The sequence below is a fragment of the Clupea harengus genome, chromosome 17, assembly GCF_900700415.2.
Source record: "Clupea harengus chromosome 17, Ch_v2.0.2, whole genome shotgun sequence".
Taxonomy (NCBI): Eukaryota; Metazoa; Chordata; class Actinopteri; order Clupeiformes; family Clupeidae; genus Clupea; species Clupea harengus.
In genome coordinates, this window is record NC_045168.1 from 9,038,476 (window position 1) to 9,063,882 (window position 25,407).

The window sequence follows — 25,407 nt, forward strand, 5'->3', positions numbered from 1 at the left end:
CATTTCTTCACGGTGCACCACTAGTACAGACTTTTATGCTATCACTTACATCTTGGTCAGCCTATAAATAGGCCTACAGAACACGTTTATCAAGGGAAACTACAATTTATCAATATACGTACACGAAAGCATTGAGATCTTAACCGAATAATGGACGAGACATGCGTTTTGAAACATTACGCTACACAGGCCTACATAGAGCTACTGAAAGTTATTGACATGAAATCGGCGACGCAATAAGCCTACACGGTACATTAAACTGTAAATCCAAACAGACTAGCAGACTATTCAAATGTTCATACATATTACGTCCATTATTTTACTGTTAAAAAGCTCAATTTTAAATAACTACCGACATCCTCACTGTTTCATGATGGCACATATTCCTACTAAGAAATCACGGACTCTGTTTTGACCCAACATTTAACTACCTCTTTAGCCGGCTACACTGACCCACCAAGGTGAACCTGCAGCATGGGCACACCCACCTGGCATAGTGTGGAGACATAGGTTTATTGTCAGTTGAACCCTCCTGTCCTCTACAAAAAAGCACACACAAAAGCAATCAAATAGTGGTTGGCAGGGAAACATTTCCCATGCACTGACCCCTGCAATGCCAGCCCTCGTGGAGCCTCATCTCCATTTCCATTCTCAGGACCCATGTATGAGGAAGTGACACCAAATGGGACCTGAATGACTTGAGTTCACATGGAGGGAAGTAAGACCAAGCGAGAAAGAGAGTGAGGTAGTGAGAGAGAGAGAGAGAGAGAGAGGGCAGGGGGGAGAGAAGAGAGAGGGAGGGTAGAAGACAGAGAGAAAGAGAAAAAGGGGGAAGGAGAGAATAATAGGGGAAAAGAGAGGGACAGAGACAAAGAAAAGGAGACTGCAGGACTGAGAGAGAAAGACAGAGGGAGGGAGGGAGGGGTACCTCAAAAGCGGCCAGTACTGTGTATTGAAAGCCTGTGGTTGGAGAGAAAAAGAGAGATATGGGGAGGGGGTACAGACACCCCAATACCCCGATGAAGGTCAAAGCCGGCTGTCATGGCTGCAGGTGGCTCATTTCCTGCTCCGCACCCACCCCCCACCCCCACCCAGTACCCACACCCCTTTCACATAGTAGCCCCTCAGCACCCCTGTTTTCTGAGGTATGGCATAACATGAGAGGGTAACCCATCTCTATAGATTTTGACCCTTTATAGTTTGGTCAGTGGTAAAAGGGCTTAGACATATTTACAAAAGTTAAATGGCTGGCATGACAGTAGACTGTTGGTTTTTGCTTAAGACAAGTCAGGCTTTCAACTTGGTGGTCACTTTATTAGGAATCAACATGCATAACACGAACAAACAAGACAAGTTAAAAATGGTCATAAAATGTACAAGTAATGCAGAGCACAAACCTACACAACATAATGGAATTCGTTTTATTAGGCGATGGCGAGCAGAAACAACTTCCACCTCAGAGTTTTTCTTCAGCGTTCAACTTCACCAGACTACATGAAGGAAAAGTTCGGATAGCACTCGCTCGGGACAAAGGAAAATGGAAGGAGAAGGAAAAAAGAGGAAAAATGGAGGGGTATTGATGTCCACTTGTCTACCTCCCATACAATGGTCTCACCCCACACCCCTCACGCTAACCTTCCCCCCACTTGCCCACCCCTCCTGCTCACTCACTCACACAAGTTTTTTACCCAGAGTGCTCTAAGCATTTCTCGCAGCTCTTCCCTGAGTGGATTCCGCCTCAGAGGTGCGGAAACATCATTAAGAGGAGGGAGGGCTGTAAACGCAGCAGAATGGGGATGACATCAGGCCAATTTCACACCAGGCCCTTGGATGGCCAGACCCAAGCCAGGGTCCTCTCCACGCCACACAGATCAAAGCGGCGTCACCTCCACACCGGACCGAGCAGAAGAGAAGGAAAAAGGACACTTAACTATGCTAATCCCCAGGACAAATATATTTTAATCTTGTTAGAATACAAGTTAATGCCACAACACACTGTGTCAAGTACGAGGAGGAAAAACGGGACAGGGACTGGTCCACAGAGCCTTACCTTTCCCGAACCAGACAGAACTAGTCCAACACTGTTCCATTCGCACCCACCTCTCTCTCTCCTTCTCTCTTGTCATCTTTCTCGCTCACACTCACATCCATAGAGGCACACACACACACACACACACACACACACACACACACACACACACACACACACAGTCTCACACGCAAACACAAAGACACCCTGTAGGGAGAAGATCCAGACTGGTCCACTTGCTGTTATCTTTCCACAATAAGCTCACAAAAAAAAGGTTTACTGAGGCACCAAGAAATTGTGGTACGCACACACACAGAAAAACTGTATAACTAGGGGAAAAATCTCTACAGTTCAACTATTTTTATAACTGGTTCATATAAGCGCTATGGTACAAGAACATAACACTACCATAAAAACAAACACACACACACCACACTCACACTCACTTACACACACACACACTCACACTATCACACACACACACACACAAACACACACAAACACACACACACAGAGAAGTGCTTTTTTCATTAAGGCAAAGACTTGTTGGTGTCAGTGACCCCGGCCACAGCCTCAGCAGGATGCTAACAGAGAGGAAATGAGTGTGTGTGAGAGAGACAGAGGGACAGAGAGGAGAAAGGGCTTGAGAGTATTTGTGCGTAGCAGTCTGGTGTGTCCCTTCTCTATAGCACCTTGGTAACTCTTGATCTCTCGTGTATGAGACTCTGGGCCTAGGCTGCTCAGAAGTCGACTAGGGAGAACAAAAGGGAAACAGATGCATTGTGGAGAAGTCACACACACACACACACACACACACACACACACACACACACACACACACACACACACACACACACACACACACACACACACACACACACACACAACCTTCATTTCACACCATTTGAGTCTCTGAGTGACCTCTGCTAAAGAAAGGCATTTGCACTGCAACACAAAGGCAGGTGGTCAAAGATACCAAGGATTTCTAATACGAGCCATCTGATAGCCATGGCTAATAAGAGCTTTGCCATTCTTGCTTTTAAGTGCTCTTATTAACCTGAGGAGTAGGTGATGTCAAAATAACAGCGCAGTGAATAAGAAAGACTGACAATAAATACTCTCTTTGGTTCAATCAAAAAGCAAAAGCAATATGAACACATTGTTTTTGTGAAAACGAGATGGTCAGCAACAAAATAGTCTACTGTAGTCTAGTCTATGTTAATTACATATCCCTATATTGAATCACCGTATTTCATAAGGGCACAGACAACTAAGAGTCCAAATTGCTGAAAGCCTTTAGGAGTTTGTGTAGCTGTCAACAAAGGTATTGAAGTTGAGGAGACTATGGAGACCAATAATTGTATATGGGTACAAACTTGATTATGCGTGATTATGCATGTGGGAGAGACAGAGAGAACTGATGCGTATGTGTGTCTGTGAGTGAGTTATATGATCACAAATATTGCGGTCTAAATGAGTCTCTCTGGCCAATGGTTTGGTGGGGTGCGAAACAGAAAAGCTTGAGTTTAATGGAATGTCCTATTACTCTCTCAAAGACATTCATTACCCTGCATTCATCATAACTTGGATATGTCATGCATCTGTCATTTTATCATCCATGGCTAGAGACATATAATCTGACCCCAATAATACATACACATATACATATACGTAGATATACGTGTGATCCTTCAAAGATATAACTGGATCTCTCCATTCCAGTGTGTCCTCAAAACTGAATCGGGAAAATATAAAAATAAAACCACGACTTAAAAACATGAATTTACGACTGACGTTGAATTAAAATACGCACAAAAATCACAAACCAAAATGAAATGAATGCGATCATACAGATATTGCAGAATACTCTGTACAATCGTAAAATGAAATAGCTTGACAGAATATTCTGTAAAATACTACACTGAAAAATAGACAATGCTCATTTTTTCATGAGAAACATAAGAAACATTAAATGATGAATCCTTATTACTGGACTTTCTTTATCTCTGGACTGAACGTTTATTGAGCAGCTGACCTTTACCTGCTTCATTGCCAGCCTCTGGACACTCCAACTTGACTTTTGCCCTTCTGCTGTTGGACACCCTCTGACATATACAAATGGTCCGGTGTCTTAATGATTGTGCTCATTATGAAAAGAAATGAGGGACTACACAGTCGGTCAGAATTACTCGCAGTTTTTCATATTTGAAAAATGATAAAATGAAATAAATATGCGTGAAATATTTTTTTGCCATAGATGCAGCCAACAACCTACTTTGGCCCACTATTTTCATTTCCAACTCACATCCATGATAATTTATGGAGTAGCTGCAAAAATACCAATAAGTAATTTATTATAAATTCATAATTCATAATGATAAATGATAAGGTCACCCTTCTGGATAACCTAGACATAATGGTTAGTAATTTTTGCTACATAAAGAAATACAAAATGTGGTTTTTGTGTGTTTTTAATAACTGCATATGTTTGTGTCTCAATATTTTGTCCATGAATAAGGACATTTTGGGGGGAAAGAAAACGATAAGGGTTCTGTTCGGGTGGACTGAAATCACTCAAGTGTTTATCATAACTCGTCAGATTAGTTAAATTCCCACTGCATTAGATTGAAAGAGGAACAAATGTAATACTCTCAAACCAAAATCGGTCAGTGATTAACATTGCTTTATTCATAATTGTAGCATAAACACGCGTCATTTTTGCAAAACAACAGCAAACATGGGACCATCAAGTATCATAATTAAAGGGAGCGAGCAAGAAGTAGTGCAAAGGTTCACCAACTTATCGTGCTTCTGTTGCTAACATGGGGTCTCCAATGTGGGCTAGTATATGTGCATATTATAACTGGACAGGCAAAGCAAAGAGGGACTTGAGGGAGAGTGTGGCAGAATGACAGATGGGTAGGTGAACAGACGGGAGGGTAGAAGACAGCACAGAACAAGAGATGGACAGACAGACAGGTCTAGACATCTGTGTCAGCTCAGTACCTGCTCTATGGCTGTAGACATATTTCATGGAACGACATCATCTTCATCACGCCTTCACTGGACGAGGGCTTGGACAGAGCGGAAAAGAGAAGGAGAGAAAAAGAGAGAGAGAAAAAATGTCAACAGTGCAGTAAATACTGGATGGAACACTTTGGATGACTGGAATGAGCTCAAAAGCACTGCTATATTGTGTTGAGTTATTTGTTGTGATGTACCCACTCTCCCATCTTTAAAAAAAATTATTTGTTGTTCCCTATTTTCAACAATATGTGTCAAATATTTAATTTACACATGGAAGGACCACAGAACATGTGAAGGGAGTTGAATTTGTTACAAGTATCTTACTGTGACTGAAGCATTTGAAGACATGCTAGATGTAAGACGTTTTTTGGCTCACATTTTACGACGCATTATGATATAGAGCGATAAAAACCAAATTGGCAAGGCCTGTTCAAATGTACAATTGTAGTTTGATTATATTTTAGTCGTAGGGTATATGGATACTAATTAAAAGCTAATTCATTGTTTTTTTTTTAAAGTAGCATACGCACAGTATACAGATTATGTGCAGTCACGCTCTATTCACACTGAGAATTTGTCAGTCGATTTTAAAATGGAAGAATTCACAATGGCTTGTTCATTTTAATTTAATTTAATTTGCAACTCCCAACAACCTTAGGAACAAATGTTCTGGTAAAGGGAGTCCGCAAGGATGGAAGGAAATGCAGCCACCATGTTTGAGCTGAAGAGGAAATGGCGCTCGCCATCTCATGTTTCATACAACCAGTTTGTAATCACACTAAGGCGAGTTGGCTGGTGTGAAAATAAGCCAACAGTAAACAAACACATTACTGCTCCACACTCATTCTGGCCCAACATGGACTAGCCGGCAGATTGACTTTGACACGTTTCACTGCCAGTGTTTGTGTGGTGAGGCAGAACTCCCCTCTCTCTATCTCCCTTCTCTCTCCCTCCCATCATTTCTCCTCTGTGCAAACACACACACACACACACACACACACACACACACACACACACACACCCACACTCACACATATACACACACACCACCCCCCTCCCTGTGTGTGGGACTCATCTGTCACTCACTCACCATGGTTACGCACCATGGCGGCCAAGGGTGTGCAGAAAGATAGAGATAGAAGGAAGACAATAACATCTGCATCGGCCTCTGGAATACGGGCTTCCCTATTCAGCTCCACACAGACAGAGTGGGAGAATCTGACACAGCAACTCTTAAAACGCCATGCAGAATGCTTAAACCGTGCTGAATGCTAGGACACAAACGTTCCTTTTCTCCCCCCCTATGACGAATAGTATTGAGCGACACAGACGAAAAAGTCATTGAATTCAAGACCCAGAAAGACCACAAGATGGAGATTAGGGGATAGTACACAGATAAGAAAAACAGATAGAGATATGGACCCAAACAGACTCATGGAGAGACAGATAGGGAGTGGGAAGCGATGAACGGCTAGCTAAGCAGAAGGTTGATTGGTGAATGTGTGAGTGGATTGGTAGGGCGGGGCTGCACTGAAGGCATTGGGGAGTCCTAATGCCCAGCTTCCAAAAACAGTAGCAGCAGCAAACGCCCACTTGAGCTCTCACTGCAACAACAGCAGGTCCTTTATTTCTGCAGACAACCAGCCCAATTGACACTACCTAGACTGCCCACTCTCCAGCACCCATCCTACACAATCTGAGTCACCCAAATACGGACACACTTGACAACCTGGACTCGGAAATGCACGCAAAATTAACTCCCTGCACCAAAAATTTGCTGTACACATTTCTTAGTGGCTACGTACAAAACGCCGATAACATTCATGTGTCCTCGACTGTTGGACTCAAATGGACAATATGAGATCAACACACTTTCACTCAACAAGACAAGACAAAGACAAGTCCTGGCATACGTTTTTGCACTAGCAATGCAAAACTGTTATTTGCTTCCGTTTGTGTATGTGTGTGTGTGTGTGTGTGTGTGTGTGTGTGAGTGAGAGTGATAGATAGAAAAAGAGAAAGAAAGAGAGGGAGAGAGAAGACTATAAAAAGAAAATGTCCTCTAAACACAATAAACACAACTCCACACAGCAGCTGCTGCAGTATGATTCTGCGTGTTTTATTGGCATTAATGGGCATCCAGACAAAGTGCTTTGGAAATAGGTCATACAACAATCAGCAAGCGCATGGCATGCCATCATGGCGATGCAAACCTGACAAATCGAGATTTCAATGAAATAATGAATTAACTTAATAAATATATAAGACAAACACACTTGTCCTTTTCACAATTCACCAAATCCAATTGTCAAAAAGCATTCCAAATCCTTCGTTCACATCCACAGTCATACCGCTCAATCAGGAAATTATGCATAGCCTGCTTTACATAAAGTCTTTTAAGTGTAATAAACAAAGACAGTGCGCTCCACTACAAAGGCTTCACAACCACAGGTAGTAACAGTGCCGCACCATTTGGACCGTCAGTGGTGTCCTGTGGAAACACCATAACCAGCTTTTTATTAGTTTATTTTTTACACAAATCAAATGATATTAATGGCCCATCAAAGGTTAATCATTGCTCTTTGATCGTGTAAGGCATTCAGCAAAAAATGGGCAACTCAATCTTGCATGTCATATTCACCACAGAGTTTTGAAAATAGTTTTCAGAAAAAAATTGCAAAATCCAAAGTACATGGGTAAGGTTATGACATGAGAATAACACAACATAGAGCTCAGTTAATATGCCACTCATGGTACTTACAGAGAATGGGAAGACATCAGGCAGTAAAACATTAAAGTAATCCAGAGAAAGAGGCAAACACTTGCACAAGTATTTAGGGGTGCTGCTGCAAACGCCTTAGTTTTAAGCCACCACATATTCCCATTCTAAAAATAAACTGCTAAACTACCTCTTCTGCATAATTGCAAATGTAAACACAGAAAGTCTTGTTTCACGCCAAGAAACTGACTTTGTGTCCTAACACCCACTTAGGAGAAAAATAAATATTGCCAAGGAGGGTAGAGAAAAAAAAAAAAAAAGAATAAAAGTTTGTGGAAAGTTAAACTATCTTTCTGCCAGTGCTCTCTCAGTGTAAAAAGTCCAGTGCCAGCACTGAACAAACCTACCACTCGGCTTTAAGCCCTCCGCCCCAAACAAACATACACACACACACACAAATCACTCGCAGACAAACCTTTGCGCTTCCCATCCGACTACATCAGGGGTCAGAGTTCACTCCCTCCCCTTGGCAACAGCAGAGCGACACACAGTGGTGTCTAGACGGGTCAAGGTGGGCCGTGCCCATTCCCCCTCCCAACTTCCCTGTGGATCCTTCCGGAAGAAGGGTCAGTGCTGGCCAAGTGCAGGATACACAGGGCAATGGTGTTGCTGGTGTAAGTGCTGGTGTTTGGAGGGGGGGGGGGGGGGGTCTCCCTCCACTGATCAAAGCCCCCCGTGGGGTGAGAGGGCCTGGGGCTGCAGAGGGCATTGAGGGCACGGCCTCTGGATGGGCTCTGGGTCCAAAGCCCATTGTCTGCACGCTCCCGCCTCTTCCGCTGCCACTGATCACATTAGGGCACGGCCTTTCACTGGCCCCGTCCCGCTCTGACAAACACACACACACACACACGCACACACACACCAACACACACAAAAGGGTGACTCCGAACCCCTCTACCATCTGGGGAGCTAATATCTACCCCCCCCGCTCAAAAAACACAAAAAGGAGTGGGGCAAGAGAGAAAGCCTTGTACCCCTCCCTGTTCTCATCTTCTCTGCTCTCTTTCAATACAGGCAGGCTGTTCCAACAGAAGCACAGACAGACAAGCAAACATACTGTAAAGCTTCCTGGTCCACATGGAAATCACCCTGCAATCTATGAAAGTATGAAGGCTCAGAGATAGGGCTGCAGCTAACAATAAAAAAGAATACATCTAAACTCACCATCTATACCTTATTTGTTTACAAAAACACCATTACAGGTCCCAGAGAGATAAGGAATATAAACAGAGAGTAAACATAGTTATTTGTTACTTGTTGGTATAGCGAAGCAAACACAAGATGTGGGCCTGGGTGGTGTATTGTTTTATTTAGCACAGCAAGACTGGTGCTCATGGTGGATTCCATTTTTTAAACACTGCTGGAGCTCTCCACTGAGGGAGTGCTGCACCAAATCACCTCGAATCCCCTTTAATCTAAGTTAGTCCTGGGGTTGCATGAGCTACAGGAGTCCTTAATTTCCTTATTTACGGGCTAATTCCTCCTTTATCTGTCTTAATTACACTGGACTGACTTTTTTCATAGTTTTATAGATATACAGACCTGGCCGGTTCACAAAACATAGATATACTGACACGCTGAGAGGCAGGCAGACAGACAGTCAGACAGACAGACAGACAGATAGACAGATAGACAGACAGACAGACAGACAGGTAGGAAGACAGAGGGAAAAGCAAAGAAAATAATCTGGCTGTACCACTAAAGAGACAAATGGCATGGTAGATAAAAAAAGCTTTATTTTGAAAGTTCTGGGGTGGGGCTGTGTGTTTGAGTGAGGGAGAGAGAGAAATGCCGTACGCGTTGGACAGCGGTTTCACAGTGGAACTGGCACACTCCTGAGCCTTCAGTTGGAAAAGTTAAAGCTGCCATGCTGCATGAGGAAAACATTATTTTGTTCGGGACTTTCTATTTTGTGGATGGAGACAGCAAGCACAGCGACGCTGATGCAGCTGGAAGCTCTTAATAGCGACAACATCACAGTGATTACTGAGAAATGGACAGGCTGCCAATTCATTCAGCAAAAATAAATGGAACCTCTTATATCTCAGATGAATATCGGCGCAGATGTCATCTATTTGTGGTGCAGCTTCAGTCTCCACTTAATCAGTGAAAGGCAGGAGAAGTTCCGTCCCATTTTCCCTGTACCAGTCTGATCTATCCTGTAATGCTCTTATGACAATGAGCTCAAAATCAGTCCACTACAATATGAAGAATCTATAACCTCTACTAGGTACTATATGGATTCAATCTATTGATTTAATCTATATTTGAATTGCTGGAGATGTGTCCATTAGGTTCATTCGACTTTGATTTTCGCTGTTCGCCATTTCGTCACAGCCTAACGATGACACTAAAAAATCTGTGTGGTTCGTGCATGGCATTCTACCCTACTTTGTTCTTTGTTGCCCCAGATGAATAAATACATGAATGGATAAGTAAAACACCATCCTAAGGCTGAGCGAGCCCCTGGTCATGTGTCAAGTGAGCACTGTCCCTCTCTGTGCTTCAGATTGAGGTTTGATGGACAGCCATGCAGAAAGCAAGCCTGTTCCACAATATGTCTATGTCTCTCTCTCCCTCTTATTCTCTGTGTGTGTGCGCGTGTGTGTGTGAGTGTGTGTGTGTGTGCGCGCGCATGTGTGTGTTTCCTCAGTGGCAGTGTTTGCCTGCAGGCTTTCACTAATGAAAGCCTGGCCCAGCATCTTTATTACTCTGAGTGGGAATGGCACACCAAAGCTGGGGAAGCACAGAGAGAGGGCCAGACGTGGAGATACAGAACACAGCAGAAACATTTCACATGATTACATCTACTTCAAAACAAAGAGTCCCTTTTAAGTGAACGGTGCTGTCTGATGTGTCTGTGGTCAAGATGTACCTCCCTGTTGGGAGAGTGTACCTATCCCATGAAAAGATGATTTCAAACCAACACATGTCGGAGAGATCATGCTAATGAAGTCCAATGATTTTGAAAACCACATATGCTGTTAACACTGTGTATTCCCACACATTAAAACAGCAGAGTCTACGGAAAAAGTCCAGAGTCTCCGGCAGTTAAGGTTTCGCCACTTCTGTGGCTTATTACCGGGTGGGCATATAGAGCTCTTCCTCTTTGGATTTTTTTTAACAGGGGGAGTGCACAGGATTTAAATTTGGAATGAACGCGGTATTCTGGTTTAAAAGGCTTTTTATGCTCCATGGTGCCAAACTGAACCTGCGGAGCATGGCACAAATTTTCTCCCCAAATTTCCAGGCGCTATTTTGAATTGAAACTGTTAAGGGCTGCAAATTTTTGTACGCACGAAAAACATTTCATTAAAAACAGACAGAGACGGCGCGGCACCAGGCCTGGCACTGTGCAGCTGTCCACTGAATAAACAGATGTGGCTAAAATAGGTGTTGTATGAGTCAACCAAACCCACAGTACGGTGCAGGCACATCGCGAGCACAAAGATGCCACTCCTCGGGTTTTGATTTGACTTTGATTTGACGCCAACTAATAGTTCATTTAGGCAGCACTCTTTTTTTGATGGCTAAGCCACTGATTTCACTAACGTCCACTGGAATATTTTTGTTAATCATATCTACCGTCGTCCAATAATATGCATATATTAATTCTTCCAAAATGAAAACTTATAATTTCTTGAAGAGAAAAGTGGATGGTTGTGTGCTTACAGAGCAGATACCTTATGTGAAGCGGCGATCAGCAACGCGCACCACCACCACATATCAAAAACCTCAAGTGTGCATTACAGCCTCTTCCTTAATAAGAGGCAATTTTTGCTCGGAATATCCCGAGCCCTCTACCTGCCTGTCTCTCACCTGGAGCGGACCACACATACCAGCGCACCATGACTAATCAGCAGATATTTCACTTTCTCTCACCTGCTCTCCTTAAGCATCTCACAATCTTATAAAGTAGTGAACGCACACAGACACTCACAGACACATTCCAATTACTCTGGCCTTTGACTGTGGGTGTGCACTGTATGTGTGCACTTCCCAGCTAGGTGTGCAAGCTCCACTTAAAGCTTTCCTCTCTTTTCTTCAGGTATGTCCTCAGTCAGCGACAGGGATATTTGGCAACAGAAAAGTCTTGCCACATGCTAGGAAGGAGAGAAAGAGAGCTGATAAGAAGGCAGTGTGTTTTTGGTGTGTAACCTCTCTATCACTGAGCTCGGGAGTATAACCCACCAGGGAGGGAATTTTTTGCGAGGAGAAAAAAAAAATCAGCCACAAACCTCTTGCCTACTCCTACCTATATCCACAGGGCAGAGAAAGAGAGTGAACATAAGAAGCGCAAAGGCAGAAAGCACGAGAAAACAACAGCAGGGAAGTGAGAAATACACAGTGGGAGACTGAGTCTAATAAAGAGAACAAGACATGCAAAAAATGACACAGAAAAGGAGAGCAAGTGAGAGGTACCTAGATAAACAGAGGACAGAGCGAGCGGGAGTGAGAAAAAGGGAGAGAGACAGAGAGAGTGAGAGAAGGAGATAGACAGACAGACTGGGACAGAGAGAGAGAGAGAGAGAGACAGAGAGAGAGAGAGAGAGAAGGAGACAGACTGGGACAGAGAGAGAGAGAAAGAGAGAGATAGAAAGAGAGAGATTGAGAAAAGGAGAGAGAGGGAGAGAGACACAAAGACAAAGACGCAGGGAGAGACCTAGAGAGAGTGGCCAGCAGAGCTGCCCGTCTAGAGGTCAGTCCTAATGAGGTGTGGACTTCACCTCTGGTCATTGAGTTGCTGGGCCCCCAGGATCTGCCTGCTCTCCTCCCAGGGGTTAATCCTGCTCAGGCCCTGACTGATGGGAGATAACATGGGGCTGTTTGGTCTGCAGCCCATAGTAGTCCTGTCACACACACACACACACTCCTCCCCACGGTGTTGGGTGTTAAAGTGTGAGACCAAACGTGAAATTGATATTTTCGGTGGCTGTGTGTTTAAACCTGCCCTTCTACCCACACACTGGCAGTGTTAATTTGGGTGTTTCTCTGGAATGCCCTTTAACTGGAGCTTATACACTTGACCTTTTATATCCCCCAAATCATTTTCTCCCCATTAACTTGAGCCTGCTTCTCACCTCTCATCACATGCTGGTAGCGAGTAGCCTTATCGGACTACAGAGCGGGGACTTGATCGTGTCATTGTTCCGTTAAATGGCCAGTCAAAACAGATTCACGGAAATCGCAGTTCTCGAATGTCAAAAAAAGGTGAGCATATTAAATCCAAGCAAGGAACAGTTGCAGGATACAATTACGACCTTGCAATGAAAATGAAAAATCAGTGTGTGGCCAATGATTGAATCGTCCCTTTTTATGAGTGCATCAGTTCAACATTGTATTTGCTCACAATTTTGCATTTCCTATAAATTGTCGTTATTCAATTAATTACTAGAGGCCTGTGGTAGATTTATTTTTCAATATGGTCCAGTGGTCCAGACCATCCCAGGCCTATGTTAATCATAACTGCAAATGAAAAACATTGGTACGGCATAATTTTGCCAATTACTTTAATCTTTCAGGCACATATTTGTTTTTCCAACTTTGCTTTGATTAGCCCTAATGCAGTTGGTTTATAAGTTGTTTGCTGATAATGACTAGCTCATTGCATACTTGAAGTGATACTTAACACAGGTGAATATCAAGTAGGGTTGTTTTGCATTTTTCCACTGAACTTATGGGCAAACAGGGAATAAATGGGCTTGGGGCCACACAAGACCTGTCCAAAGCAAAATAAACATTATGAATACCATCCAAATTGCCAAGGACACTGCCACGTCATGGTTGGGTGTTGGGTAGCGACGCACGCTGCTCCATTAGCTCTACCATATAGCATGCAATTTGTGGCGCCCCGTTTGTCAAGCATCATCAGAACTCTGGCTTCATTTCAGAGTATGAAATCATATTATGTCTTGAGAGCTTTATTAAACATTTTGTGCGAGGGCATGTGATGGTCTGTCTCTGGGGGACGCTGAATGAAATGATAAGACCTGTTCATCAGCTGTTTTGACGACAAGCTGTGGCATGCTTGCTCTCATCTCCACCGTACGGACTAATTAAAAGCCCATTAGACACGAGAACGCAGCTGCTGTGTGTGTTTAAGAGGCACAGGCAAGGAGAGCCAGAGAGACGGAGAGAACGAAGAGTGTGTATGGGGGAGAGAATGAGAAGAGAGAAGGGAGAGAGGAGAGAATAAGGACGACAGAGAGATAGAGAGAGAGAGAGAGAGAGAGATAGAGATGGAATAGGAGATGAGATTTCATTAAAATACACTGCAGTGCCTTTGGGGACCTTGAAGATATGAGTGAGGCTCTCCCCCTCCCACCCTCACTCACTCTATTCCCCAACTTAATGAAAATATTCACATTCCCTAATAAACAATCCAATAGCATTACCACGCATGTCTCTGGCACACCATCAGCCCATGCCCAAGGTTGCTCTCCACTAGCTCAGAACAGCAACACTCTATTTACTGAACAGCTATAGACTGTTGATGGGATGTCTTCAAAAATAGACAACAAAACTTACTCTCAAAACTGAAGAGAACAGTTCATACAGATTGCATAAAAGTGTAAAATTATTTGGGCTGTCAAAATCAAATAAGGTTTCCTCTACATACCGATACAATTCTGACAGTATAAACCGAAGTTGTATTTAGCACAGAACTTTCAGAATAATATATGGCACACCCTGCAATATGTGGTGAAAAACCATTGCCCCCACTTCTTTGTACATTCACCCAAGTCACCCAAAACCTCATAGACATTCTCATTTATCAAATTCTAACATCACATAATCTACTGTAAACAATCAAAAAAAGTTGAGATTTCAAAGTTGGAAGATGTTCCTTCAATGTGTTTTAACTGCCTTTTGGAATAGAGTGAGTAAGAATGAGAGGCGGCCGAGCGGTTTTACTCGAAACAGACCACGTGCTAATGAGTCTCTCCATTCATTCACCGGACATAGAGGAGAAGCCAGCGCTGCTTTCGAAGTACAGCTTATCCACAGTGGCCTCTGATTAAAATGTTCCCATGAAAACTGACTGGAACTGTGTTTATTCCGTCATAACACCCACACAGAAAACTTCAGAGTGGTTAAGCCATGGAGCTGAAGGTCAAACTCAGCAAGGCAGGAATCCTCCCAAACCCTACATAGCCAGGGCATTGAAGCACAGACCATTGAACTTGCTGAGCCACAAATATCACCCAATCCACACACACACCTTTCCAAAAAAAAACAACACACCCATACCCCTCCTCTCCTATACCTTTGTGGTAGGAAGATCACAGGCAGGCTTAGTGTGTCCTGAGTGGAGGAAAAGAGCAGAGAACAGATTGAGTAGGGAGCCAACCCCCCCCCCCCCCCCCCCCCTCATAGACCCAACACAAAATCCCACCCTGAGAAGCCTCATACCCCAAGACCTCATGTTTTATAGAGGGAGAGTCGATTGTTTTTAGGCAAGTTGTGGAAAATCCATTCTTATTCCAACCAAGAAGCCAGATTGACAGAGACAGGATATAAATGATTCGGATGATTTTTAATATGCTGCACTGTTGCATGCTGATGAGACAGTGTACGTTGTTTTAAAATATTTGTTTCAATTGCACACGTCGGGCTGTCTTTGACCATTCAGATTGACGATTTATAGTAAATTGGAGACATACACCAGTAATGGTTAATCTACTAGGCATGTGACAAAAATATTAAAGGTTTCAAGGCCTATAATACAACTCCGAGGTATTAACTAACATTCTGAGTGGTACCATGTGAACCATATGTTGAGTAAAACATCAAGAAATGTTTCAATATGGCTAAAAATATCTGCTATAATTCAAATTTTATACATGAGTCTTAAATATAATTTTGTAACTCTCCTTTGAACTATTTTTGCGCTGTCATTCTACATAAAACATACATGTAGTACAAAGGAATACACTGAGGATACAAAACTGCAATATGAAACTTTGCCATAGTTAACTTTTCCAGAACAGTTTACAATATAGAACAAATCAATGTTTCAAAACCATGATTATAAACATTCTGAGGTACCAGCACACTATTTAAAAAAAATGAAATGGAATTAAAAAAAAATGCATCATTGTGTAGTTTTTTCAATGTTTTATTGCTAAGAAAAGTGGTTTATACAAAAATCCTAAATAGTTAATGGTTTGCAGTAATTTAACATAGTTTTACATCTTACACCACTACTGGTGGTGCTTGTGATGTAGTGAACCTGATAGAAGCCTGGTAGGCCTGATAGAAGGGTACCAAATGTTCCGGTTCTTCTCTATTTTCTATAACTTTCAGTGTAGTTAACAGCATAATTCATACCCCATGTACTCATCCTCACCATCAATATAGACACAAAAGCAAAAGTACTGTGTTCTTACTACTGTGTAGTACTATCTGTTCTTCACCTGCTCAAGAGAAAGGGTAAAGATGTCATAAATATTCATAAACTAGTTTTTCTGGAATAATTTGTAAATGCTCACCTGCAAAAGTTTTTGTTAGCCCTTTTGACAGATTTAGCAGGGGTCAGTGGACCCCTTAGATCATCCTTTATTAATCCATCTCTTCCTGAATTTATTTTTGCTACTTGTATGTGGTTGAAAATCTCTGATAAGTAGCAGTAGCAGTGTGTCTTGATGTATAATGTTTTGTCTGTATTCTTACATATCATTATGTGTCCCCCAGGGTTCAGTCCTTAGGTCAGTTTTACATGTAACCGGAAATGTTATCTGTATGAGGGTCATCCTGTTCTGCATTGCTGTGACAACTGGATACAGTTTTCAGTTGGAAATACAGAACCTTCCTTTAGTTTGCTTCATAAGTCATAGGGGCCTTAACTTATCAACATAAAAGAAAGTGACCTTCTGCATAAACATCTGGGAAGCCTGTCTGGACTGAAGAAATGTTTGCTTTCAGAGTTCATTTAATAATCTTGTTAAAAAGTTTACACTTTTGGAACAGATGCATCAGTAGTCTCTCCCTTTCATTACCGCTGCCTCTATGTTTAATGTAAAGCTAGAATCCGGTTCCACTCTAAACTTTTACATGCAATATGCAATTCACATTCACATTCCAGTACTACACTATGACACCGATCAATGTTTTCTGTATGACAAGGCTGACAGGCCTGTTCTATGTGCTGTGATAGAGGAATGCTGGCTATTGTGTGTAGAGTCATTATACATTTGTAAAAGTATAATACATGACTACATATTTGTTATGCTGCTTCTGTGCTGGAAGGTTCCTGAGCCAGTGCACCGTCTCAAAGGATTGGTTTACATTTCATGTTCCAAACATTTAACACCGAGTTAAGGAAGTAATCGTTTCTCTTCTCTGACCCTCATGGCGCACTCTGGAAGAAGGTGCTGAGGATGAGCCATATGGTAATGTTAGGACTTTATTTTGTGTGATGTTTTTAAAAAATTGTATTCAATTGTTGTAATTTCTAGTCATTATTCATTTCATTTATTTATTTACTTTTTTGTTTCATTTTCATCTGGCTTTTATTTTTATTAATTTTATTTTCACTGTATTATTGTTGACTTCTTTCGCATTTTCAATGTATACCTATGTAGTCATGTATTGCTATGATTAAACTATTATTTAGAATTGTATCGACTTTGACTATAAAACGATTGTTATTAGTTGTCATCTTACTGATCTTAGGAGTGTACTCTACTTTTTCAATATTTTCAGTTGTTCACTTTTGCATGATCAAAGAGGTCACTTCCTTAATGTCTTCAGAAGATTAAAACAAATAATAATTTTATAAACGACGATAATATGTTAAATCACAGCACCAACAATCGCTTCCACTATGGATTTAGAAACGATCTAAAAATAAATTCAAAATCAAAGACGGACATACCAAATTTACAAAACATTTCGCATTCTCACATTTTTTAGAAAACGTAAAATGGACTATGTAGGGCATGGGAGCAGAAATGTTAAAATCTCACTAACTAGCATTGGACTAACATGGCCTCATTGTTGATATATTATACAATGTCCTGTAAGTGTGACCCTGAATAAATACTAGGGAAAAAAGAAAAGGCAGCATTGCATTTGATAATCTTTTCAGCGCAAGACACTCTACTGTGCTAAGATAATATTCAGTAGCCCAAAAGATGTACAGTCGAGGCGCTGGCATCGACTAGTGTGTGTTTCCACTGATCTGCCATTGCGCAGTACATGGGCAAGGTTCTCCATCTTCCCCCTGTACGCTGCACCCTAAAATGGAGGCCGCTGCCCCACTGCAACCCACTCTGCTCAGCTCAGGGGGGCAGCTGTGTGGAGAATCACCCTGCTACGCCGCCATCAGGAGAGAGAGAGAGGTGTGGAAGACAGGGGAAGAAAAACAAGGGGAGTGGGTGTGCGTTTCTCTTTCTGTCAGGGCTGGCAATTCTCCAACAATCTCCTTTAACTGCTGCTGCTGTTTTATGGAATATGCCAGAACATTGCCAGAGAGGGAGAGCTGCAATGCCAAAAAGAGATACCTGCCACTCACAGGCAGACAGGGAGTGTGGGGTCGCTGTTGGACCCACAGTACTCGCAATAACAACAAAAATGGCCGAGCTATTGCTCACCAACTCTGTCACGCCCCAAAACACATTTCCAACTATTTCAAAACTTGTCTTTAAAAGGTGTGCCTTAAATCAGTTAGACATTTCTATTGTTCCTGCACAGGAACCCATGTCTGCAAGACACTGCCAAGAGGAATTTAAGCTCAGAAGAAGTCAGGCTATCAGACAAACAGTAGTACTTTCAGCTGGGTTACGACAGGTCTGAAGCCCAAAGCGTGTGAATAAATCTGTCTAATTATTTCACTCTATGAAGAGATCAGGAATGAGTATTTACATGAAGTGATGGCTAGACATGACTGGTTTGTAGGGCTGAGAGTGTGATTACTAAGCGCGAGCCTTAACACTAGGCTTGACAAAAGGAGCAAACCTCCAGTGCTATCAGCCCCTTCAGTTCAAGCAAGCATACACATCTGCCTGCAGGCGCTCACATTCACACCATCACACACCTTTTCCTAACAGAATTCCTGTCATTCCTCCATGGCATGCCCAAATGTGCTTGGCGGAGTGGTCCACGGGACACTTTTGCTGAAATTCACTTTTGGCACTAAAGCACAACAGCTACTGATAGCTCTCTGCTGGCACATAGGTGACACAACAGTAGAACTCAATCTAAAAGGTTCTGGGACTAATGCTGTCTCATGTAACCATCAAAAGTGCACACAAATACTGTAGCAACGCTGGTCAAGATACAGTATATTGGAAACGGTAAGTAAGCGGTGTTGAACAAGTGAAATTCAAGCACACACTTATCTTCGCACAAATACAATTTATTGTTGTTAAAACACCAACAACTCACTAGCAGTGAGTAATTGCATGGTTCATCAAAATTATCGGGGTAGGGGTATCGGGGTGTTCATTTTGACAACATGACGTTATACCTCAAATGGGCATATAGAATGTTGACATATATGTGTAAATAGAAATGAGATATTGATTTAGTGCAAAACAAAGAGCTCTACTTAAGTTTTGCCAAATAGTCATCATGTATAAAATTGCACAAAAATCTGATATATTAATGTAGAAAATATGCTCATGTTTGAATTAATAAAGTTCGGTTCTATTTTTATTTAAGCGGTGTTAGGTAAGATTAATGTTTCTTAATATACTTCTCATGTCAGTATATACACTTACCCTAACTCACTTCAGTACATCCTTAGCCTAAGTCTAACCCCGGCCCTAACCCTAACCCAGGCTGTAAGAACACAAATATGCATGCACTAGCCTAAACTCTACTGATTAATTAATTAGTAAGTGTATAGTCCCTCAGGCTACTGAAAGTAAAGTGAGGCCTAAAGGTATATTTGTACTGTTCTGTAGGTGACCTGGCTAAATTGAAATTCTTGAGTAAGGTCATTTTGTAAAAGAAAAATGAAATCGCTCAGCCATACTACTATCATTTAAAATGTACCAATGCATTTTAAACATTTAAAATACGCCGATAGATGTATTATTTTACATTATACACTTAATAAATAGAATGCTAATATTGCCCGTCATATAGTAGTTTTAAACGTTTTTATAGTTTTCCAACGTATCAATAATACCGCATACGCAGAGGATAATATGCAATTGTGACAAAAAAATTACAGAACTATTTGCAAAAATACCAAATACACATATGAAACCTGCCATGAGAGATGCAAGTACACCAAAGCAACTAGACCGACGCATAGACTCCTGCATGCACACATAAACAACCAACATACGAACGACAGCATCGTCCAATTCCACTAACATATATGTCATAAAAACATTTAAGCAGCTGCTGATGAAGTGATCTGTTGAGGCTAGCCAGTGGGAGATAAACAGAGTAGAGTGGTAAACCCATAATAGCCCATCATGTCAGACTGGGGCCCACAGGACATTTCCAGCAGCACATGAAAGCCACAAAACTTCGACAGTTCCTCTGATCAGCCGGAGGAAAGCCCAGTGCCCCTGCAAAAGCCCGTTCCCCCTGTTCACTAGAACATGCAGCAACACAACATCAGCTCCTGGAGACCATACAGTCACACGACCAACCGCTAATGTCTTTCTTACCACTAGCATTTCTCAAAAATCACAACTTGAACATTTTTCAGTACCAAAGGTTTTCACGCCTTCCAGCTCAAAAACACCATAAATGGAAAATACTGCGGAATTTATTAAATTTCTCTAGGGCAAATGTGAGAAATATTTTGTGATCAAGTCTGAATAAATTAAGAGGTACATTTTTTTTATTTGGATTGAATTATATTACATGACCTTGAGGAAGTGAGTAGAACCCCAGTGCAATGTCCACACTAGTAAAACAGCACCTCAGATCCAGCACTCTCAATACTAACAGAATCTCCTGCTCCCCCTCAATGCCTGTTTTCATGTGGACTGACAAATTGAGGTGTATGATGCTGTTACAAGGCTAACAACAACTGGGGTTACGCATGTCATCTTCTTCCAAACATGACATAATTAAATAAAAACATGTCGCTGATATCCTGAAAGGACTAAATGTTCTGATAAAATGAAGAAAATAATGTTTTCTTGCAGTTGCACACAAATTTGAGCATCTGACATAAATTCTCATGCAACATGAATGTGGCAGAGCGATACAGCCATGAGGCCAATGTTCTCTACCAAAACCCTCACTGGCAGCCATCTTGTTTCACTAGCGTATAGCAGAACAGCCAGCGTGGTCATATGACTCCACCATGTTTATATAACAGCGGTGACGGAGCAGAGCTGACTGGCTCACAGAAACACCATGCCGTGAACCAGCAAAACTAAAAACTGAACACTCAGATGAAAGCAACAGACCAGTATTTGGTGTAGGAGTATCAAACGGATTACACAGAATATTGAGGACACATTTTAGACTACAAGTAAACATTCATGAGCTCTTCCAGAATGTATAGGCCTACTGATATAAAAAAGTGTTGAAGTACACAATTGCGATTTTGAAATTGCATCTCGGGTAAACATTTGAAGCTGCTGTAATATACAGATATTATGAAAAGCAACTCTTGTGAAAGCAGCTAAATTACTGAAACTACCTATTTTATGACAATATAATCCTCAAAAATAAATAAAATGACAATTTTGTAGATAAATAACTTAATAGTCAGTCAGTTTTCAGCGATTAGGTGATGAGCACAGGCCTAAAGCATGGCTAAACTTGACTGTCAGTGGCAATCTAATCTAACTCCACTTAAATCCTGAATATGTAAAAAAAAAAAAAAAAAAATCAATGGTCATGCTTAGAAGACAACTTGTGAGAGGCAACCTCTGTCTTCCTACAGGTATTGGCTATGGGTTGCTCTTTTCACCCTGAAAAGATAGCGCCACCCTTTGAGCACCCCACGACAGGATCAGTTGAAGTAAACTTATGAAGGTTATAGGCTTTGGTCAGACACAGGACAGGAAGGGAAAATGTATATAGAACTGAGTTATAGAAAAATGCTATGTCATCAGCTCCTGTGTCACAAAACGACACGGGAAGTCAGTAGACAGTCAAGAGCCTCTGTGGCAAGAAACTACCCAAACTAACATGTGGGACACCTGCTGACGTCAGATAAAGTTTACGTGACAAGGATGCGTCTTTATATGTTTATATTTGCTGGCATATTTGACCAAAATATGTTTTACTGATGTCGCTGTGACTTCCACGTCTCTGTCATGATAACAAAGTGGCCACCTACTTTCGCGCCTTTGAGGGTTAACAAGAGACGTGCACGTGTGAGCAAGGTGCGTCACCTGCGCAGCCATCAGACTGTATAGGCTACATATCTGGCGTTCCTCCATCGAAAACACACATTTTATTCTAATAGCGCACATTCACAACACTGCGCAACGGCAACCGGCAGCGTCAGTAATATCCTATTTGACTGCAACGATGAAAGCCCATAGGCGCGACGTCAATGCAAACGCTTATCATTTTTGCCAAAACAGAGTTCGGGAAGCCTATAAATTACATACTTGCATTTTAAAGATAGACTATACATTAGCAGTCTCATTCAGTACGCTAGGCTAAACAAATGAGTCGTGTACCCGGCCGGCTGAATTAGAAGAAAGACTTGCGCCCCACCACGGTCGTCTTACCTGTGAATTAATGAATTGTCTGGTGATAAACACTGAATAAAACTTTGGATGCGTTACAACACTATGTTGATTTTTGACAACGAAATAATCTAACATTGCTCGCTGATAAAAAAAACACGTAGTCCCATTCCGTTTTCTCCGTTTTTCGAATGGATATGGAGCGAGAGTCTTAAAACTCCATCACCAATTTTTATCAGTTTCAGACAGACTCCAGACACTCTCTGACCAGTTACGTGCACTGTCTACACCGCGCGTTCCCGAGCGTCTCGGAAACCCGCGGCGCCTCAGACTGACGCGCTGTGGACCAATCGTATCGTGAACCTGTAGGTGCTATCCAATAACAGACGGATAAAAACGTTAACCTCTGACTGACACCCTGGATACAAGAGGAAACTGCGTTCACGAACGTTATTGCACAGCAATGATTATAAACGGTCTATAGATCAGTCTACTTCTTTACATTCTACCTTTATAACGCAGAAGTGGGATAAGCCCTGTGAATTTGGTTCACTTAGACAGCCTAATGTATGGATAGTAATAGAATTGGATAGGGATAGATGTTTAAAAAAAATGGAAAGAACATCAGCTGGGGGATCTTAAACTGGCGGCATTCTTTAAATGTGATGAGAATTAGGATACAAAAAGTGACATGTAGTCACAACAACTGAGGTCCCTGATGGCATTGACTGTGTCCCAAAGATTAGAGAGCTATCAAAACTTGTATGGGAAACACCAGATTTTTATTTTATTGACATGATATTCAACAACAGTTATTTTCCATAATATTCACCCGCAGCCATAAATGCATGATAATCTTAAAAAGCCATTACAATCTGAGAAAAAAAGACATTCTTAAATGGCTGTTTTATGAGTACATTTGTTCAAATGTGCATATGTGTTTGCTTAGCAAGAAACTGTTGAATGGTATTTCCAATTTACCCTCATCTTTCAGCATTCCAGACCGATTGTTAGGGAGAGCTGATGTGGATATAATCAAGAGGTTTAGCAGAATGGAAAATTACAGTTTTACTCTGCATTATTGAAAAGACAAACATTTACAGGAGGTAAAATAAAATTCCCTTTTACACATGAGGGTATAGTTTCATCAGAGCCCCCCAATATTATCACAATAAAATGTAATCTTGATGACATTCCAAAAACAATGATAATATACTGTACATTATGATACATACATTCTAAATTATGTGTAATTTTAACAAAACATTTACTCTTTTAATCAACAAAGATGATATATATCATTCATTGTCATTTAGACAGAAAAATATTGTTTAAAATAACCACATTTATGAAAAGATTACAGTTGGAGTAGTTTTTATTGAAGTAACTAAAGATTAAAAAGCTTTCCTCTCCGCGTTTGAATATTCCTTACTTATACTTATTATTGACATTTCAAATTGTTTTGAAAATACTTCTATTTGCTTACCCCCACTAAATCACTTTTTGGTGTTTCTTTTTTTATTATTAACATATCCTAAAAACCTAAAGCATGACATTACCAAGGCCTTGCAAAGGCTTTGAAACCAACACCTGGTTGATATTTGCAGGCAAATAACTCTGTCACTCCCAGAAGTGATAGCTCCTCCATATGTAAGGCCAAAAGAGAAGGCACACATTGTCTAGACATATTTCATCAAAAACATCTCATAAAAGCTTGTATGCGTGCTTGCCACTTTATATTTATTATCTTGAATACTAAACTGCAATATGTTTCCCCTTATGCACCTTATATTCCTAATTTAAGGAACAACAATGGCATATTTTTACTCAGGATTTGAAAAACACATTCCTGAAAATGACTGCCTGAAAACGGGTTGGTCATCAGTGATTTATTTCCAAAGCCTTTGAGTAATCCCAATTTGTCTTGCTGGTCAACGGAGTGTCGGCTAGAGTGAACTTCATAGTATAGTCTCCCATCGTGATACTTTTGGAGGAGAATATAAAATCGTATTTTTCCTTATGCCCCTCTTCCTATCCAGTTTTTCTAATTAAAACACTCTGCTTATTGCTCTCATTACTTTACACACTGACCCTCTCCAGACACAAAATGGCCTCCTCCTCACCAGGATTCTATTGATTTGGATGTTTCACTTGGCTGCACACTTCCCGCTCCCCTCTGCCACTTTTCCTCTCCCTTCTCTCTTCTACTGAGTTTTTTCTTTGGCTTGGCATGAGCATATTCATGCTGCTTTTAATAAAATGCCATCTGTTTGCATAAATTGTCATTTAGACCTGGGTTGTTATTAGTTAAAAGGGTACTAAAAATACCAAGATGCTTCTGGATTAAAACTTTTCAAACCTAAATTACATTACATAGACATACAAGCATATAATAGTTCCCATTATTATTATTATTATTATTATTATTATTATTATTTTCATTTAGGCCTATGTGTGTCTGTCTTCGAATCCATCTGTCACCATCTGTCATTGTGTATTATGTAGAAATATTCAGCAATTTAGAAGAAGAAAAACACTGACTAGTCACTTCCTACCCCCACCCCCTCCAAATAAAGAACAACAACAACAAAAACATTTTCTTTAATGCACACAGTGCAGTAAATATTTTGAGTTGCTGCTGGGATTATTATTTTGAAATCACAACTATATTATTCTTACTAGATAGACACTATCCTGTTTCACAGTCGTGCATGTGATGGATATCAATGCCAAAATGACCATGACGTGACACAACTGAAGTGAACTAACCACTTCTAGTGATCTATTGTAATTTCATGTTTGATAAGCCTATAGTCTACGTTGTATCTTCCTCACCTCGCTAGGAGTCCTCCGCTGCCTAATATTTTCGCAGCTACAGCCTCAACACTTGCACCAGCACATCTGGCAAGCAGCAAGGCACTTTGGCGCAGTCTCATCAGCGATCATCCACA

The 25,407-nt window shown here is 41.3% G+C and overlaps 1 long non-coding RNA gene across 1 annotated transcript; it reads right to left on the reverse strand.

The window, feature by feature from the left end:
- Window positions 1-1,297: 1,297 nt before the first annotated feature.
- Window positions 1,298-22,751, reverse strand: LOC116224429. The gene is made up of 3 exons (XR_004165580.2): window positions 22,499-22,751; window positions 5,036-5,103; window positions 1,298-1,886 (listed from the first exon to the last, which is right to left on the reverse strand). It is a non-coding gene; the product is annotated as an uncharacterized LOC116224429 (long non-coding RNA).
- Window positions 22,752-25,407: the final 2,656 nt, after the last annotated feature.